The sequence below is a fragment of the Neolamprologus multifasciatus genome, chromosome 1, assembly GCF_963576455.1.
Source record: "Neolamprologus multifasciatus chromosome 1, fNeoMul1.2, whole genome shotgun sequence".
Taxonomy (NCBI): Eukaryota; Metazoa; Chordata; class Actinopteri; order Cichliformes; family Cichlidae; genus Neolamprologus; species Neolamprologus multifasciatus.
In genome coordinates, this window is record NC_140439.1 from 20,718,630 (window position 1) to 20,732,068 (window position 13,439).

At 39.0% G+C, this 13,439-nt stretch overlaps 1 protein-coding gene across 3 annotated transcripts in view; it reads right to left on the reverse strand.

Annotated features, from left to right (window-relative positions):
- Nucleotides 1-13,439, reverse strand: part of LOC146525675 (uncharacterized) — a 145,606-nt gene that overhangs the window by 66,503 nt on the left and 65,664 nt on the right. For 2 of the 3 annotated variants that reach the window (XM_085162972.1, XM_085162985.1), the window contains one exon: nucleotides 2,438-4,512. The gene's annotated coding sequence lies outside the window, so the exon portion shown is untranslated. Of the gene's footprint in view, nucleotides 1-1,653; nucleotides 1,709-2,437; nucleotides 4,513-13,439 lie in introns of all 3 variants that reach the window. The other variant, XM_085162978.1, reaches the window with a different exon arrangement.

Genomic DNA, 13,439 nt, shown 5'->3' on the forward strand with positions numbered 1-13,439 from the left:
TTTAACAAACAGGGACATATGGAAGAACCATACATAGCCACAACAGTCTGGCACCTCCTCCACATGCTGGTGACCAGCTTGGTGACACAATGCTGCTCGATGACGTTTGTTGCAAGTCAGCGAATGTTTTTGTGCTAGTCACTATGGCTCAAACAGCATGCCCAAGCTGATCCCACAAGTGTTGAGGGGTTGAAGTCAGGACTGCAGGCAGGCCATTCAATCCTCTTCACTCTGGAGGTAGTTTCTGATAAACCCTGCCCTGTGGGGACAAGTGTTGTCATCTAGGAAGATAGAGTTCGGTCCAAGACTGTGGAGATATGGGTTTTATACTGGTTTCAGTCTCTCATTTCGATAAGTCTCTGCATTGAGATTGCTTTCAATGATGACAAGCCTTGTTTTACCAGTGAGCGAGATGCTGCCCTACACCACACTGCCTCCACCAAAAGCTTTTTCCGTATCAGTGCAACAATCAGAATAATGTTCTCCACATTATGACCCAAAAATCCCACTGCCAAAGATAGAATTTGGATTCAGTGCTGAAGTTAACGTTCCCCCCCCATGTTTAGGTCTCAGTGCACATGTTGGCAACACCAGCACAAAAGGACCAGATAGTGAGAGGCAATGGCAGACCTCCTGGCAGTCCTATGAGACCGGAGTTTGGCTGTGTGCACTCTTTTCTGGATTGTCTGGGTGGAGACTCGTCGGCCATATCTTGCAAACCTTGACTGTAAATCTGTAGAAGTCTGCCTAGGGTTCCCAAGTTCTGAGAGGGTGAGGAAACAGTCTTGTTGTAGTGCTGTCTTCTTGGGACACTTTGCGGCTTGTCTCTGACATCCCTTGTTATATGGAACTTAGCCTTCATTTTGGAGATGGTACTAAAGTAAAGTGGTACCAAGTAATGCTACAACTTGGTTTTGAGGAACTGTAGCTTGAAGTTGCCTTGTGGTATGGCCCTAACCAGATGTTTGGCAATGGCAGAGACGATTTGGCAAGTTTTTCATGAGTGCAACCCAAACACTCAACTCTGTTGCTTAACCCATAAATGCATTTTCCTTACAAATGTGGCACCATTTACGGGGAAATAAACAGGCCTTTCAACAGTATAATATTTATTCCCAAGAAACATTTTTACGACAAAGATAAAAAATTTCTTTACTTTTTGTGCTAAGCTCATTATATTGATTTCTATTTATTCTACTGTAACCCTATAAAAACTGATTTCAAGTTTAATTCAGTTTAGTTCCTGATGGACATAATTAAATCTACAGTAGCCAAAAATCTAGTGAGCAAAAAATGCCCGAATTTAAAAATAGACAGCCTGCAGTTCCCCTACACCACTAACAGATCAGCCCAGGCAGGTGCTTAATTTGACTAAAATTGAATTGGTGGTCAGATTTCCTTCTTTTTTTAATCCAGTCTTCCAGATGAAACTAATCCGCTTAATCAACTGGGATAGGCCAACGTAGCGAGTCGTGACTTACACTGTCTAAAACCTAAAAACATACCCCAGAGGAGCTGCTGGAGTCTGGATTCCCTCTCAGACTACATGAATTAAAATACATTTTATCTTTTTTTGATGAAATGATGAATGTGTTACATGTTTTAATTCCAGAAACAAATGACAGTATGTTACTGATAAACTTACTGACTTACTTGTTATTTGATAAACATGAGTGAAATGGTGGGGGATTATTATGGTCAATGATGGCTGTAAGAGTAGTATGAAAACAAAGAAATTACGGGGAGCAGGTAGGACAAAACAACAACAACAACATTTCCAGCTGAAAACACTTAAAAGTATGACCATACAATACAAACAGTCTGTCTCCTGAAGATTAGCAACAAGTGAAACAGTCCCCTCAGAACAGTCAGCGAATAAGATTTTATTTTATTTTCTTTTTAAATTTGTGTAGTTTTTTATTTCCAGATTTTTTTTAAGAGGTGGCAAGAAGCATTTTATTCTCTATGGCTTAGAGAATAAAACCAAAGGCATCCATAAAATCCAGAACGTTGGCTGCATATATTTGTGAATTTGACTATTTGCCAAAATGCTTGTTGATTCCACTGCTACGATATACATCTTCTATATTATATGCAACTGTTTGTGAGAAAAATTGCACTCTGCATAAATACATTTAAATTTAAAGTTAAAAAAGTTTGCATTCTTAAAATAACGTGGTTTTTAGTCCTATAAATATACAAATACTTTATTTCCACAGCAAAGCTACACAAGTCTAGGTCAGAATGCATCAGAAAACTGCATTTAATCAATATGAACCAACAATGGGATGCAAATTATTCAATGTGCTTATCAAAATGTTGTTTTTCTTTAAAAAAAATGACACAGATAGGTACATGAAGCATAATGGGTTTGAGTCTGAGGCCTACTGGAAAAAAAATTACACAAAAAACCTTTGCTTAGCAGGGAACACAATACCTGACTCTGCCGCTCCTGGGCCTGCTGAGTTGGACTCTGTAGCTGTTTCTAATTTTGCTGCATACGACTGTTCCTCTCGAGATCCAGTCAGCTCTCGTGTAGGTCGGGCAGCAACTGAGAGATCCTTGCTTCAGGATGTCCAGCTACTAAACCACAAAGGAGGCAGGGCGCCGAGAAGAAGGGAAAAATCAATCCAGTGCACAGAGACTACACTGTCTGTGCAGCCAAACTGTTCACTCTGTAGCTAAGGCTAAAATGCGCCATGGTTCCGATTCTCCAAGGTAGATACTCAAAGATTCTCACATGCAGGCAGAATCCTGTGCTTCATGGGCAGGCCTATGGCTTTGCTAATTCTGTCATGACTATAGCAGAGGATGAAGCTTCATTTTCTTATTTAAATCTAATGCCTCTTTAAACAAACATTTCAAATGCACACACCGAATTAGTAAACAATGCAATCCAATAGCTTAGATGGAACCTTAGTCGCTGCATTGCCTTAGTCTTCAAAAAGGACAAGGCTAAAACTGTCTGAGCAAAGATTCTCTCACACAAAAGATTTCTGAACACAATAACTTTTAGAAAATAACACAACAGTGTTTAAGTGTAACAATATGTGGAAATCCTGAAGCAACGCACAAAACACAACTGCTTCAGCATGAAGTCTCGCAAGGATAAGACAGACTGTAAAACAGGACACAAACAAACGTTTTCCTGACCAGTAAGAGTGGCAACCATATTAAACAGGCCACTAATTAGTATAACCTTCTTGTGCTAAATCACAAGAGGTGAAGGCAAGGAGGGGGGAGAGAGAAAGAAAGAGAGAGAGTGAGAGAGCAAGAGAAAGAGAGGAAGAGGAGGGAGCTTGGGTGAAAGGAAGGGAGGATAGCAAACGGAAGACAAACAAACCCAGATCGTAGGCTTTAGACCAGTCTGCCTGATGCTGCTGCAGTGTCGCTGATGCAGAGGGAGTCCCAAGCAAGATGGAGACTCAAACAAGACCCAGGACAAACCATACAGAATACTCCATGAAACCAATCAAAAAGAAGAATTAAAAAAATATTTTATCCCCATTCCTTTTTCTCGACGAAGCTCTGATCTCATCTCACTGTCCGTTATTGCTTCTCGGAACAAGTCAAACAAGTCTGACGGTTATTCCTGAATTAAAGATAAAAATTATGCAGAAATCCATTTCACGAAATCGCTTAAAACGTGTCTCATCCGTTAGCACTCTCTTTCTGTGTGCGATCCACACCGATAACCCTGGTCTTGCTTTCTTTCTCTCACAATCGCTCCCTCTCTCTCTATTCTCCCCTCCTAAACTGATCAATACTTCATTTAAATCATGACATTAGCACACTACTACAGGAAAAAGAGGGCGAGAACAAATACAAACGAGCATCTTATTTTAAGTGACAAAGTAAAGGATGTTTTATGTCCGAGGACTTCAAGATATGTTGAAAATATAATGCGAAAAACAGAGTACATGCAAGAGTATGGGTTGTACTGCTGTTTTGATTTGAGGTCCAGAGCCTCACACTGATCAATACACATTTAAATTGAGGCTGAGAGAACCATCACAATATCTCATCTCATCAGAACAAGGCAAACATACTATCCCAATTATCATCTCAAATGACTAGTGTCAGGGGACACCAGTCGGATGCTGATAGAGGCATATTTCATATTTATTCAGCAGAATTTTTACATTAGCACCTGAGCGCATAATTGCCTAATATATATGCACACTCACACTTTTATCTATTCACATAATTCACAATGAGCACAATCAATACTGCCCTTTCCATACTGCACCACACTCATAAAGTGCGTCTGCATTAGATCATATAATAAGCCGTTCACAAAACCCCAAGCAAGACTGACTAATTTCCTGGCGCTCACTGAAATTGTGAGCCATAGCAACTGGCTAATCTTCCCGTGCGTCATTAAACCCGGATATTTACCTGAGCAGCCTCGGAGTCACGGGCCTGATGACAGGAGCAGCACATGCTGTTTCAGTCTGTGGACAGTCTCATCCCTGCTGTGTGGCTGAGCAGGGGACGACCAGATCCGGATTTCTCCATTCCGAACATGGGTGAAGAGAGCCGAGAACACAAGAAAAAAGAGAAGAGACAGAGGCATACCGTAAGCCCAACACTAGGCGGGATGTGGTAGAAAGCCAAAGTCGATCAGTCAGGCGAACAGCACTTACATATAGTCTGGCGCCAATGTTGACCAATGAGCAATTAGGTAGACAAGACTAAAGTTATTGATCGGGGGTTCAGGCTCTTTTCTCTGGGCTAACTAGCCTGCCTGAGGTTGTGTGATGGCTGCTACAGATGTGGACTACAACACAGAGAAACACAGTACAAGAGAAAGTGGGAGGAAGGGCAGGGCAGGTCTTTTCCTCCCCAGGCCTTAAGCCTTTGAGTTAGACAACAGACATAATCATTTAGACTGCTATTGATTGCCACAGGCTTAATAAGGCTTTGCATCAAGCAGTCACATACAAAAAGAAAAGGCACTTAGAAGAATCCAAACATCCAATCAAAGATATTATAGAAAGCAAACAGCTACTGTCACTGATAGTTTGCCAAGACTGTGAGTGTTGTGTTTCTAATTTCCAGGATAATGAGAGAGATTTAAGTCAAGAAACCGGAGATAGTTTGCCAATACTTAAAGTTGGGAGTAAAGAAACAGAAGAGAAGTAGGTTCTGTAGGTTCTGATAAGTTACCTTCAAAAGACTTTGCTTCAAACTGATAACATGACAGTACACCTTTAGCACATTCTGGATAACACCGCAAGATGTAAATGTATTTTATGAAATTCATAATATCAGTGGAGCTTTCCCACAAAAACAGATGACATAGAATCTCAGAGGTATTTCAACAATGATATAATTTTGGCCTCTGTACACCACCACAGTGGATTTTAAATTAAATTGTCAAGATGTGATTAAAGTGCACTTTAAGCTTTAATTAAAGGGGTTTAATGAAAGTATTACATTAACTGTTAAACAAAACCTACAGACATTTTTATATATAATTCTAGAGTTTCTAATTTTTTCAAAAGTAAAATATAAGGATTGTTTTAAGTAACTAGATTACAATTTTTTGCAGTCAATGACTGCCTGAAGTCTAGAACCATCCACATCTATATTATAACCTCCTACTGAGGGTTCCAGTGTAAAGCTATGAAAAACAAGTTCAACACTTGGAATCAACTCTAGATATTTTAGCATCTTAATTAATAACAGAATAATGAGGGAACAGGTCATATCTTGCCATAAAGCTCTCAAACCCCTTGAACTGGGGCTGGACCATATCACAGCTACCAGGGCGAGAGGTGGGCTACACCCTGGGCCATCTTGACTTACTGATCCTAAAATCAATCTCATCACCCTCATACCTTTCTGATCTTTTAAATTGGTACATTCCTGCAAGATCACTGAGGTCTGCGGATCAATTGCTCCTGGCTGTCCCGAGGTCCAGATTAAAGCACAGAGGAGATCGGGCCTTTGCTGCGACTGCTCCTAAACTGTGAAATGAACTGCCCCTTCACATCAGGAACTCCCCAACACTGGACACTTTTAAAACCCATTTGAAAACCCACTTTTATTCCCTGGCTTTTAAATCAGAATGAGTTTGTATTACTGTTATTCTTTTAAATTTCTCACTCAAATCTTCTAATTTTATGATTCTTATCATATCTCCCTATGTTTTTATTTCTTTTAATTATCTTAATTGTACAGCACCTTGGTCAACGGTTGTTGTTTTAAATGTGATATATAAATAAATTTGACTTTGACTAAAATCCATTGGAGACAAAATGACGAAAAAAGTGTCATCGTCCAAAAACTTCTTAGTGTATGCTAACTGTGTATGCTAACTGCTAAGAAAAAAAAAGAAAAGAAAACATTCATGCAACATCTGCACAAAAAAAAAAAAAAAAATCACTGACACAGGTACTTTGGCTTTTATTTATCTGTATGAGTGTCTTTTACATTTTTCTTTCTTTCTTATTTTTTTAATAGAATTTACCAGCAAAGCTGTTAAGCAAGGGAAAGTTAGAGCTAATGGTATTATAGCTAATACCACTATCCAACAGTAAGGTAATTCCGTCTGCTCAGCCCATATAGCTGTATTACCACAAAGCACTTTAATTCACTACATTGAAGTCAACCAAAATCATACTTTGCCTGCTCACTTGAGTTTGTTTTTCCTTTCTTATACAATTTCAGCAGCAGGGCATTATAAACCTGTTCACTGCCATATATGTCTTGCAAAGCACCAGGAAACACATTGAAAGAAATGATTTCAAAAACACATTTCTGTCCAACTTCCCTTCTTAATAGATGACAAGACTATAAAGGCTGATCCATCCCTCTCTTTTGGCATTTGATTTAGCCATATTATTAGATGCCTTTATTATTTTATTATTTATTTCTATCCATCCATCCATCTGTACATCCTTCAATGCCAAGGACAAATCAAGACAACTGAACTGGATTTTAAGAATGAGTATTTTAGGAAGAGGGGTACGATTGAAAAACATAATTCTAAAATATGGTCATACAAATGTTTCTGTTATCCTTTTAGCAGATAAGATTATCATGTTCATTAAGAAGATGATACTGAGTGGTTGTTAAATATTTGCCAGAATGAACAAGCATTATATGCATAGGTAATGTTTTCTTCTTTTGTTGTCGCGTGTGCCTTTATATGCACTCCTTTCTTGCTTTTTGAAAATCAATTCCGCTATTTCAAAAGAGAGAGGCATGATAATGAAAGGGCACATAAAAAAACTCTGAGGCAATTGCTCATTCCTCACACCTTCCATTTCCTCTGCATCAGAAGGACACCTTTAATATTTGGACTTTCAACGTCACTCTAGGCTAAATCCCTAGCAACCACCATAGCAACATACTCTCAGTTCAACGTGAAATGCATGGTAAGTTCCCTGCTGCCACCAGCCAGAGGAAAGAAAAAAAAATCTGAAAAAAAAAACATAGATGTGGTTGAAAGACCAAAATTAAGTGGCTCGGAAAAGATATAACAATAGCACAGAAATATTCATATCAATAATCACACATGATCAGATTGAGTGAAGTCAATACTTCCCCCTCCCCCCATATACCAGTTCTTAAGTATAGCACTGCTGCTAAGCAGAGGGTGCTATGGTTTGTGTGACTGTGTGTGTGCTTTTGCATACACCAAAAAAACATGTATGCAATGTGTGAGTAAACCTGTATAAATGTAGGGTATTTAATCAGTATTTTATTTGTGCGTAGCTTAAAATATTCATATCATATGTTAATTAAAATATAATAATATGATATAAGAATATTTTTGTGTACAGATATCGTATCGATACAGAGACACCAAATATCGATATGGCTGCAGTCGTCTCAGAGAGACTGCCAGTCTCATCAATCAGCACAACTCAAGGGGACGCACCTGGGTGCCAGCTGGTTCTATTCTGGTGATATTCACAGATCACAGACTGCTTAACAATCTCATTCTGCAGCAAAAAAAAAAAAAAGTAACTGCTATAAGATAATAACCTTATCTTACTGGATAAAACAGATATTGACAAAGATCATCTTTGCAGACATAATTTGCAGTTTAAAAAAAGGTAATAAAATACAATATGTTTTATTGCTATGCTTAGCATTTTGCAAAAGGTTAAAATTGTGTGTTTAACCTCTAGAACTAGTATATCACCCTGAACAATATTTTTAAAATTTTAAACTTAAGTTGCTGCTTGGAGATCTGATGCCCAAAAGGAACATTTTTAAGGGATGGGGCTAAAAGGTAAGTCAAGGGGTAACAGGAGCAAAACTTTCTGTTGTTAATCAAGAAAACAGATTCCTAAGGGTGATTTGTTCTATGACACTTCAGTAAACAATAATCTAACCAACATACCATGTGTCATTCTTCTACAGCCACTGTACTTTCACACTATGCAAAAGTCTTGGATAAAATAGTTCTGCTCCTGACTCTTTAAATGGCCCTTTAACAAAATTAGATGCTTTCCTGTTTCCTATTTTCTTTAAAACTATGTACCTCACCTTGTTTCTTATCAATCATAAGTTGTTAACCACTGAGCCCACCTTGGATAATCCTCCTTTCTGAAACATAGATTTACAAAACTGAGTTAATTCTCTATTTAATATGGCCCAAAATAAATGACTGAGACCATAAACTTAACAGGAAAGTATTCATAGAGATCGTGTCAGGAACCCTGGTTTCCCATGGGCTTTTATAGGACCAGAAGAATTTTTTAACCCCCTGGTGGCCTTTAAAATAATCCATATTTAAGGCACTTCAACATTAAACCTTTTCAGACCCAAAAACTACTTCCATCTTTTATATAGTCTTTGATTTATGTACACATCTATAAACTACCACTTCCTCAGAAACACGTTAGAATCTTTTATATAGAGGTATAGTGATACTATGTCCTACAACAGGGGTGGGCAATTCCAGGCCTCGAGGGCCGGTGTCCTGCAGGTTTTAGATCTCACCTTGGGTCAACACACCTGAATCACATGATTAGTTTGTTACCAGGCCTCTGGAGAACTTCAGGACATGTTGAGGAGCTAATTTAGCCATTTAAATCAGCTGTGTTCGTTCAAGGACACATCTAAAACCTGCAGGGACACCGGCCCTCGAGTTGCCCACCCCTGTCCTACAAGCAAGGCCCCTGAGCTTTTATTCTAAAGCCCTTATGTAAATGATTAACTCTGACATTGCCTTTTCCAAAGTCCAGGATGAGAAACGGTGGGTTGGGCCTCAGTCTAATAACCACACCATAAATACTTCTATAATACTAATACAAATAATACTATAAATACTACAATACACTGATGGCAAACCACCAGCACAGAGACCTGGGTGAAGAAGGGAGCTCTGTAAAGACAGCTGTCCATGGCAGTGCACTAGGAGGGGCAAAGGGCCTAGCTATCAAAGTAAATGATTAATACACACGTATATTCTACATACTATAAAATCAGCAGAGAAATCTGATAAAACAAAAATGTAAAAATTTTGATTTTCCCCAAAGTAGTGTTTAAAAAGCCTTAAAAATTGCAAAGTTAATTAACATTATAGAAAGTGTCAGAGAAAACTGTTAAGTACACTTGCCTACTCTTTAATATGTTGGTTGATGTTTCTCCCTGTTTAACTTGTGATTGTTTATAACCATAATCTCTGCAATTAGGATTTTTTTTTCTTAAGATGTCAGGATTCTTTGAGGCCATATCCCTTTCTTTTGATGTCTCTGAGTCTAGCCCCAAACTGAAACTAGTCTTGCCAAAGAATCACTCTGAGATTTATAAGTGTCACTTAGTGTTAACTTGAATCCCACCTTCTTTAGCACAACATATTGTCAGCAATATAAATGTTTACTAAGAGAATAGTGAATTATACCACAGGAGTTGTTTTAGAGGATTACCGTTGAAACCATCTATATAACTACTGTCATTTTAAGGCACAAGTTTGATGGTGCGTTCTTCAAAAGAGTTATCCCTTTAAAACACTGAAAAGGATAAACTCAGCCATGTCCATAAGTATTTATGGCCAGCGAGGGCAAAAACACACTCACCAAGGTGCTCTAAGTAGCTATTAAACAAGCATGGAGGTGACCCCTGGTTTTAAGTGGCTCTGTATCTGACAGTCAAAGCCACAGAGGCCATTCTTTAAATTGATTTCCTAAAGTTTAATTCATGAAAATATGAAGTGCTATTCATGGGCAAACCTGTGCAAGAATGCACCCTGGTCTCCTCAGGTTCGTCCAAATTCCTGATGTTTCTCTATGGAGGGCTTGATTGGTTACCATGGTTCAAAAAACTCAGCAAACATAGTAAACCGTATAGTGATAGTGAGCTATTATATGAATATACACATTTGGAGTGAATCTTCTACAAAACTAAATATTTCAATGCTATCTGGAGCACAAGAATTTCAGTTTATAGCGTCCTATTATGTAATGGTGCAGTTCCAATACATTGTATTTAATGTACACTGTATTTCGATTGATAGGTATATTACTATGAGAGCCAGTCATTACTGTTTCAAGCTTAACAACATTAGCAGCTGCACTTTGAAGATGGCTAGCTGTTAAATTCATTTTGCCATACAACACTGAGCCAAACTGCTCTGAGTAGAGATCTAAATGAAAAAGCAGTGTAGATAAAAATAAAAAGCACCCTTTCCCCAAAACCTTTAGCCTTTGTAGCAACGGGGGCTTTGTGAACCTAAAGGTGGCCTCAAAATCGAGACCTGAATCAGCTAGATTGCATCCTATCTTTAATGAATCTCACAAAGGAGGATTATACTGACAGGCTTATTTCCACTAACAATGCACACCCGCTGCCAAATACAGACATGGATGCTATTCATGCAACTGCTGACCACCTTTAATCCAAGCACACAACAGTTCTTTAATAAACCCTGTCAGTACAAAGACAGGTCAGTGTCCATAAAAGTGACCACCACAATATTTTCATGGTGTCAGTAACTTTTAGATTTCTTGTTGATATAGTTCCACTGCACACTGAGAAACCATTTCTTGTGTATTTGACTTAGTAACTCATCTTTGTATCTCAAACAGCGCAATGCAAGGAACTCAATCAAGCCGTGTGAACTTTGCAGAAGAACGGAAATATTTGCCTTGCTCCAACATTTGATCTCGAGCCCCTGACAAGGATCTCAAACTGTCTGCAGGCAAATGAGAGCTGTCTGGTATTTCTTGGGCCAATGCTAAATCAAATTAGTTAAAGCCATGTTAATTTCAAGCAGCATTTCATTAAAAAGGAAAGGATAATCACCAACAAAGACTCCATGTCCTTCTGACTAATCTAATAATGCTTCGTTTGTTTACTTTAATCACATATGGCGATTAAGAAGCAGAGACGGGGCTAAATCATGTAGACAGAGGGATTTCATAATCTGCCTGTCATGGCCACCGTCTGATTTCCTTCCATTCGTCACAGTATGTGGACGGATGGGCGGGAAGTGTTTCGACCCTTGGCTGGTGTTTAGAGAGGTGCTCTAACCTCATGATGGGACTGCTCATCTTTAGAAGATGAGGGGGTTCAGGTAACACTTTACCCTGAAGGGACTCAATACTGGAGCCAGGCCACTGGCTGTCATGGATATTAGCTTTGCATTTTGGAGCCGGGATGCTAAAACAATCTTTACCGAGTTTTGAGCCAGAGACAGAGGACATCTGTATATTGTTAAATTCTGTCATGTCACTTTCCCATCTTCAGCTCAAAGTAAACTCCTAAATTGATTTACTACATAAGAAATAAACAACCTTTACATTACATGTTATTTCTAACCATCAAAACATGCTTGTACTGAACGATCTTTACTTTTTTACTTAACGTTTCTATTTTTTATTGCCACTACGGTAGATGCAGGAGTATTGGAAAAACTATATATTTATTTATAGGTTAACCATTTTATTAACCAGGAAATTGCATTGTGGATATTTCTTTATTTGAGCTGTTGTCAACGCCGGTTACTTATACAAAGCAGCTTCAAGATTTGCTCCTCTATATAGTTTACTGTATTTCTTTAGAAATTCTACCAGATTTTTAACCAGGTTTCTGATTCTTCTGAGCTTGCCGTTTTGCATTGCCACGTAAGAGACATTTATGGTGACTAATTCTGCAACTGGGACTGCAGATGGGGAGACTTTGCTGAATAAGGGACAGGCAATGAAAACACTAGAATTTTTAAAAAGCTCATCAGATCGTTCTCCCTCAGAAAAAAACTCATTCCTCATCAGTGGGTACGATCACTTGAATGGAATCAATCAATTGTGTTCCGCTTGGCTTTGCTCTTCTTTGCTCTTCGTTTCCAAATCCAATCTCTTCCATGTCATCTCAGAGCACATTTATAAGGGCCCAGCCTCTTGATTATCTCCCTCCCTCGCCTCAACTCCCCCGCTGCTGCATGCTCCAATGTATTAAATTAAATGAGGTGTCTGTCCAGGTCACCCTCACCACAGCCTCCCCCCACCACACCACCCGACCGCCCCCGTTCTCACTGCTGGTAATCAAGGGAGAAGACCCTCCCTGCTAGTTTTGTGCCAGCCAGGCTGCATAAATTAGCATTAATGAGAGCTGGAAAGACCTGCAGTAAAAGCAGGGAGGAAAAGGACTGAAAGGAGCAAAGCCAGAATGGGGCAGAGAGGGAGAGAAATGCAGCTTCAAATTGAACACTCACAAAAGGTTACATTTCTCTGTCGTCTCACCATCTTTCTTTTTATGCTCATCTCTCCATTCTGTACCTTAGCCTCTGTCTTTCCGCTGGCTATCTCCCACAGACAGACTCAACAAAGCTCTGAGGAGTAAAACAGCAGTAGCTAGGGTTCTGGCAATAAAATGAATCATAGATGAGGCTGTGTGAACACTTAACATAATCCCATGGCTCAAGCTCGAAAATACTGCAGGGCGCTAACGTCTTTGTTGTTCATCAAATATTGATGCATACATAATTATTTTTAAGCATAAGTGTGCAGATTGTGCGAATATGTAAATATATCTCAGTGGCAAAAGGCATTTTTAGTATTGGTTTTATGTAAGCAAATTTGATTCTGGTGGATCGTATTAGACTTAATTACCTAGGGGATACATATAATTATCTTGCCATGATACAGAAGTGCATGTGTGATGTGTTTTACATTGACTGTAAACCGAACATACAAATACAGCCAAAGTATGATATGATGATCCTGACGATACTGTTGCTGTTAGCTCCTCTTTCTTATTGCAATAACAATGACAATTACAAGAAAAGAGGAAAGAAAAAGAAAATCACTGCATCACGTAATTCCTCTGCTCCCCAACTTTAATTGGTTAATGCATCCTTTACTGCTGCACCACTCCACTTCTCTCAGTTTCCTCCTCCACCTCATGATTCCTTTCTTCTCCCCTCCACCCTTTCTCATCTCCTTCCACTCCCACCTCATTTAATATCAAGTTCACCCTGG